General features: G+C 46.2%; 1 long non-coding RNA gene across 1 annotated transcript; it reads right to left on the bottom strand.

Moving 5' to 3' along the window:
* Positions 1-461: 461 nt before the first annotated feature.
* On the bottom strand, positions 462-2,643 carry LOC121828126 (uncharacterized). The gene is made up of 3 exons (XR_006070604.2): positions 2,528-2,643; positions 1,833-1,931; positions 462-871 (listed from the first exon to the last, which is right to left on the bottom strand). It is a non-coding gene; the product is annotated as an uncharacterized LOC121828126 (long non-coding RNA).
* Positions 2,644-6,905: the final 4,262 nt, after the last annotated feature.

Here is a 6,905-nt window from a genome sequence, read left to right as displayed (position 1 = left end):
CTTGAATGAGGAGTGTGCTATGGTTAACTGCAGTCACTTTCCAACACTCTGTGGAACTGTGACTTCGTCTGTTGACCCTGCAACCTCCATGCTCACTCTTTTATCCCAGACTGCTCTGCTCTGTGCTTCTGTGCCATCAACTTCAGAATCCAAGACAGAGGTCATGTGATTTGTCTTTAGATTACACACGAGGAAGGTCATGGGGCGTCTAACTTTCTGAATCTGGCTGGCTTCACTTCTCAGAAGGTCCTGCAGGTTTATCCTCATTACCACAAGTTATGGAATTTGACTTAAAAAAAAAATCACTGCTTGGTGTAGAGGTACACATCTTTAATCCTAGCACTTGGGAGGCAAAAACAGGGAGGTGGATCTCTGTGAGTTTGAGGCCAGCTTCGTCTACAGTGTGAGAGTTCCAGGACAGCCAGAGCTATATATTGAGACCCTATCTTAAAAAAAAAAAATCACTGGTTGGTTACACAGAATGGGTATGCACAGAGGCTGTGTGGGAGAAGGGGTTGGGTGTACAGGTGGTTTGTTGCCTTTTTTGGTGGTGGTATTTTTTTGTTTGCTTGTTTTTTAAGACAAATTTTCTCTGTGTAGCCCTGGCTGTCCTGGACTGGTTTTGTAGACCAGGCTGGTCTCAAACTCAGAGATCCATCTGCCTCTGCCTTCAGAGTGCTGGGATTAAAGGTGTGCGCCACCACACCCAGTTGGAAGGAGTGTTAGGGACATGAAGTATGAAGAACAGTGGAGTCTGGGTCAAGGCATGCGGACAGTGACGCTGGGTGAGGTGTCTCTCCCTGGAATGTCTCTTCATCTGAGAAGCAGTGCAGTCAACAAGCATTCTCAGACATTCCGGACCTGCTCATTTCTGTGGAGCACAAGAATAAAGGATGGTTGATAAAGACTGATAGAAAATACCAGAAATTTTTTAAGTACGGGTGGGAGAAGAAACAAGCATGGACTTTCTTTTCCTTCCTTGCTGGGTATTGAGAAAAATTCTGTGATTGAGTGTTTGTCTGGGACTGCTGAGACAGTGTGAGGTTTTTAAGAACATTAGGCCTTATTTTCAGAGGAGGAAGAACTAAACCCAGAAAACCTCACCCAAATGTGAGTCTCTCATCCTCAGAGAGCTGAATTATACTGTTTCATTTATATAAATATCAGGGTACATTGTTGTCATTAAAAATTAAGTCCAGAAGTAATTTAGGTATTCATTGTGCTTATGCACTGGGGTTAGCCTTCTGTTTTCAAAGTTGAAAGTAAGCTAGTATTTTGGAGAGCAATAAAGAAAGGGAGAGAGAGAGAGAGAGAGGAGAGAGAGAGAGAGAGAGAGAGAGAGAGAGAGAGAGAGAGAGAGAGAGAGAGAGAGAACAGGGAGACACAGACAGAGACAGAGAGGCAAAGAGACAGACAGACAGACACAGGGAGACAAATAGACAGAAAGAGAAACAGATACAGGGACACACACAGACAGACAGACAGACAGACACAGAGAGAGAGACAGAGAGAGAGAGAGAGAGAGAGAGAGAGAGAGAGAGAGAGACAGAGAGACAGAGAGAAAGAGAGACAGAGAGACAGAGAGAGTTAGAGAGAGGTCTATGTAAGCTCCCAACCTCAATCACTAACCCTGAGCATACTTGGCCTCTGCCTTTGTTTGCTATAGTGGCTGGAGTGCTGTCCACCAACTGCATGTGATCTGAAGCACGTTCTAAGTGGGTTTGAGCCTTCTGTTTTCTGCCTCGTATGCTCTGTCCTCTTGGATTTGTGGCACAAAGCATGATGAGCAGGAGACTGGGATGCAGGGGGAAGGAGAGAGCCAATCCACATACCTGCGATGGGTCTTGGCTGACTCAGGATGGAGTCTGAACAGATATAGGGTGCTTCCTTCCTTCAGGCAGCCAAGGTCTGCTCAGCCAGGTCTGTCATATCTGCAGGCAAAGGGGAAAAGATTGGAGACATCAGTTTTGCTCTCAGGGGAAGGGGCCGATTGGAGTTAAAACACATTTTTTTTGGCTGTTTGGGTGGACTGAATGAATGAGGGACCCTGCCCCCCCCCACTTCTTTCTTCTGTTTTGTGTTTTAATTCTAGACTTGGTTATTGTAAACAGTCATTTGTTCTGAGTTCTGGAGCCATACAGTAACCATATCTTATAGTGCAGTGTAGTAGGGGCTTCTGCAAAGTCTTAGCTACTGTGAGATGGCTAAGCCTCGGCAGGGCTGCTCTGCGCTGTGGCCTGGGATGTCTGTCCCCGCCAACCCCCAACGCACCCCCGTGCTCTATGTTCTTCCAGTAGTAGTAGTGGGGCAGCAGGTGAGATGAACGCTGACCCAAGGGTGTGCTAGATGCCTACAATGGGTACCGTGGCACACTGCTTATCGTGAGTGGGGCGAGTGGAGGAGAAGGTAGATCAAGACAGAGCAGAGACAAGAGGAGGAGGTGAGGGTCTGTGGTGTGGAGCAGGCAGGGGAGACCTTCTTTCCTGTGCAGTGGGATGCAGAGGGGATGGCAGGGAGGTTTTCTCACCGTGTGTCATCCAGCTGGGATTCTGTGTGCTTTGCTCCATTGAACACCGGCTCCACTGAGATTCTGACGGGGTTAGCATCCTGCAGCCAACACTCTCTCGCCCAAAAACGTCCATCTGCTCTGAGGAGAGGGAAACAGCAACTGTGTGTCAAAGTGCTGGGATTATAGATGTTTTTCTCTTCTTTCTAGACTGTATAAGCTGTATATATAATACTTTAAAATAGAAATGGGTGTGTAAAAAGGAAAAGCCCCAACCCAGGTTTCCCCAAAGTCCATTAAGGTTTAAGCAGGCTCATTATCACCAATGAATGTGTTAAACAAACCAACAAACAACAAAAGAACCACAGTGTGGTGATTAGTTTGTATATGAGGCCAAAGAATATGGATTAACTTTTCCCATTGGGTAAAATGATTGCAGATTTAGCTTGCATGTTGTTGAGATGGTGTGTTTATCAAGTTATTTTACATATACGTGTTATTGGTTTGTATTCATTGTGCACAGTACTGGGCTTCGCAGGAACATTTTCATGCAGGTATAAAATGCGCCTTGACCCTCCTCCATCCCCCTTGCTACTCATCCCCTCCCCCTCTGTTAGCCCCTTATGTCTCCTGGATACTTCTACTGCCGTGTCATATCTACATACATACATGTGTGTATCTGTACATAATCTAGGCTCTGCAAATGAGAGAAAACGAGACGTGTGTCTTTCTGAAACGGGCTTGATTTGTCTAATATGATGATCTCTGGTTGGACTTATTTTCTTGCAAATAACAACAACATCTATTTTTCAAAAGCCCATTCCAAGCAGTGCTGAGAGCACAGGGCCAGAAAGGAATCCCCCTAAGACTGAGGGCTGCACTTGAACTTGGTGACTCTTCTGCCTGGAAATCACAGGGGTGTGCTAGTTTTCAGTGCACAGGCATGCGCACTAAATGGTCTGCCCTCACTGGGGCAGCAGTCTGCTAGCTAGACAACTAAATGTGACCCAATTAGACCGTTGATTCCCTGTCACCGAGGAAGTGGCCATTCATTGTCTTTCCTGACAACCTCAAGTTGCAAAGTGTTAATTACTATTTTAGCCCAGCTCTTCTCTACTCTGGACCAATGACCTGGTGGGAAACTGCAAAGGTTATTTAGAGTGCAAAGGCTCTTCCTCGTCAAAATTCATAATTATTAATAGGAACAATAAGATGGGTTATTTAGCATTGGATGTGGGTGGGTGGGACTTGGCAGCACTAGAATTTCACGTTCCAGGCTTCTGGGGAGATGCGGAGGCAGGAATTCTCTCCTCCACTCCTGCCACCGGCAGAGCGTGGTGGTGCCAGCCCTGCTGTGGTTTTGCGCAGTGCCCAGAGTGATTTGTTTGTTGTTTCTCCTGGCAGGCATTCTAGCGAGACTGAACATCTCTCCAGGGTTGGGCTCTGGTCCGGTGACTGTTCTGCAGAGCCACCAGAATCGGCACTCTGCAGAGAGCCTGGCAACCTGGGCAGACAGCTAGGAGGGAACATTCTGTGGGCATGGAAAGGCCACCTTAAATAATTACATTGCAAAAAGCGCTGGACACACACCACCTTCGGAGCCAAGAGCCACATTCGATTGGTAGTCTTATTACCATGGCATGGTGGTCTGCGGACTTCTGTAGGCTGGGTTGGAAAGTTTCACCCTGAGTTTGACCTCCAGAGTGCCCATGTGAGCTTGGGTTCCCTCTCCTGTGTTTTCTGGGGAACAGTAGCTCAGCTCTCCTGGGCTCTTAGCTGTACTTCACCCCGCACTGACCAGGCTGCTCAGTCTGGAGTCCAGCTAGAGGGAGGAAGCAGTGCACCTCCTTCTGTGAACTCTCACGGGTGGAAGAGTCCCCTGCTGGGATCAAAGTGGTGACCTGAGTGGGTGCGGTTTGTGCTGAGAGGGGACACAGTCAGAAAGAGAACATGGGTTGCACCAGAGAGACATCCTTACTGAATAAGCTGGCTTTACCCCTTACCCCAGTGGATATATCATATCATCTAGAGAAATGCTTGATTGAAACAGCTAGCATGGGGGGACTCTTGGCATCTAGTGCATAGACTCGGGATGAAGCTAAATATTCTATGATTTCCAGCTCCCCCCACTAAACACTAATCTATGCTTACAAATGCAATCCGAGCGTGTGAGAGACTGAGGCTGAATTTGAAACCAGCCTGGGCTATATAATGAGGTGCAGGCTAGCCTGAGCTACCATGTAAAACCTTCCTCCCTCTTTAAAAAAAAAAAAGTATCTAAACCAACACATCAGTTGTGCAGAGGTTAAGAAATCCTGGCCTAAGAAGAAGAAGTGAGTCATTGGGGGACACATGTTTTGATCCTTACTAGCAGAATTAAGATCTTTATGGTCCTTCCAGGTCTTTTTTTTTTTTCTTCCTCCAAAATTCCAAAATGGGCAGAACTAGAAAATGAAAGGCATGGAAGAAATTGAGGTATTGTTTTGTTTGGGAAGACGCAAACCACATTGCCACATTAGCCTCCAAGAAGGCACTGAACTATGGTTGTTCACAGGAAGGCGCTGAGCCATTCTCTTTCAAATGCTCAAGGAAAGAAAAATGGTTAAGGTTGAGGAAGGATTTGGGTTTGACCTAAGAAAGCATGACTCTGTGCATAAGTATGATTATAACTTTCCCTAAGTTCCCAACGAATATATAAAGTCACTTTCATGGAAAGCCTGTAAAGAAGCTGAGTGTAGCATACTCATGAGTCGGGGCCAACACGGGTACAGCCTAGAATCCGGAGCAGGACATGGGGTAGATGGCATTCAGTGTGCTCCATGATCCCCTGGACTTCTCTATGAACTTCAGGGAATAAACAAAATTACTGCTGTCATTTTTTGGTTGTGTTCAGTTTTTTACTTTCTCTCCCCACCCGGCCCGCTACCTGTCTGCACCCGATGAGAGCCATGTGCATGGTTGCTGGCCCACCACTCCCCTTCTCCCCTTCTCTCTCTCCCGCCTTAGTTCCATTTCTTCTTAGGATCACTGGCTGTGGGCTGAGGAGACTCCGGAACAGAGACTCACCCAAAATGCTGTGCTGTGACTGTGGTCTATAGCGGTTCTGTAGGGAGCCCAGTCCGCTTCTGACCCCAGCTCCCTCGGGAAACTGCAAATGGAGCGGCATCAAATCTCACTGTCTTATTGGATTGCCGTGCTGTGTCTAACTTTCTGACCGTTATCATTATCCTTAGATCTTTCTTGATGTCCCTCCAAATCTCTCCTGCCTGCCAAAGTTCTGCGATTGAAATTATTATTTCCCTTGGAAAGGATTTTCTGGATAGATTTGATTTTTTTCCATGTGTGATCTCTGTCCTATGTTTGTGAGTAGAAGAGGGAGAATATAATTTGCATTGGATTTCTCTGCAAAATTTTAATGAAAAAGAATATTGATTTTTTTTTCTTTTTCTCCCAATGCTCCCTAACCTGCATCTTCCACTTCTAGACAATGATTTATTTCTAAATATGAGTACTGGGCACAGTACTTGTGCTTTTGTGGGAATAGTAACCTTCATTTGGAGAGAAATTCTATCTCCTGGCCATAGACTGTAACCCTGCCAAGGTCAATCAGGTTTGGACTGACCAAAATTAGAGTGTGGGTAGTTTTGTGTAAACCTGCCTGCAGAGTGCATGTCTTGTCTTCATGGAATTGTAGAATTAAATTTTTCTGCCAGGCTGTTTTCTAACTGAGTGCAAGTTTGGGAGCTGGATCTTGCTCCTGTATTCACTGTATGACCTTAGGTAGGTTACATGACCTTTCTATGCACCATTTCCTTATCTGAGGAGTGATACAAAAATGACAGACTATGCAGGGCTCTCATGAGGGTCAAATGAGATAAAGAATGTTATTTAGCATGGTACCACATAAGCTATCATGTTAGTAATTGAGATACCAAGAAACTTCTGGAATCTCTAAGACTGACTGTTGAGAACTGACTCTCAACCATTTCTCCATCCTAGCAGACCCACGTATGACCTTAAGCTGGGTAATTATGCTCATAGGTGCATGCCATGCTTGTCCACAATACAGCCATCCTCATAATCCTGTCCACAGTACAGCCATCCTCATCATCCTGTCCACAGTACAGCCATCCTCATCATCCTGTCCACAGTACAGCCATCCCCATCATCCTGTCCACAGTACAGCCATCCTCATCATCCTGTCCATGAAACAGCCCTCCTCATCATCCTGTCCACAGTACAGCCATCCTCATCATCCTCTCCACAGTACAGCCTCATCATCATCCTGTCCACAGTACAGCCATCCTCATCATCCTCTCCACAGTACACCCATCCTCATCATCCTGTCCATGATACAGCCATCCTCATCATCCTGTCCACAGTACAGCCATCCTCATCA

This window comes from Peromyscus maniculatus, chromosome 3 (genome assembly GCF_049852395.1).
Source record: "Peromyscus maniculatus bairdii isolate BWxNUB_F1_BW_parent chromosome 3, HU_Pman_BW_mat_3.1, whole genome shotgun sequence".
Lineage (NCBI taxonomy): Eukaryota > Metazoa > Chordata > Mammalia > Rodentia > Cricetidae > Peromyscus > Peromyscus maniculatus.
The sequence above is the reverse complement of the archived record's forward strand: the minus strand, read 5'-3'. Positions and strand labels throughout refer to the sequence as shown.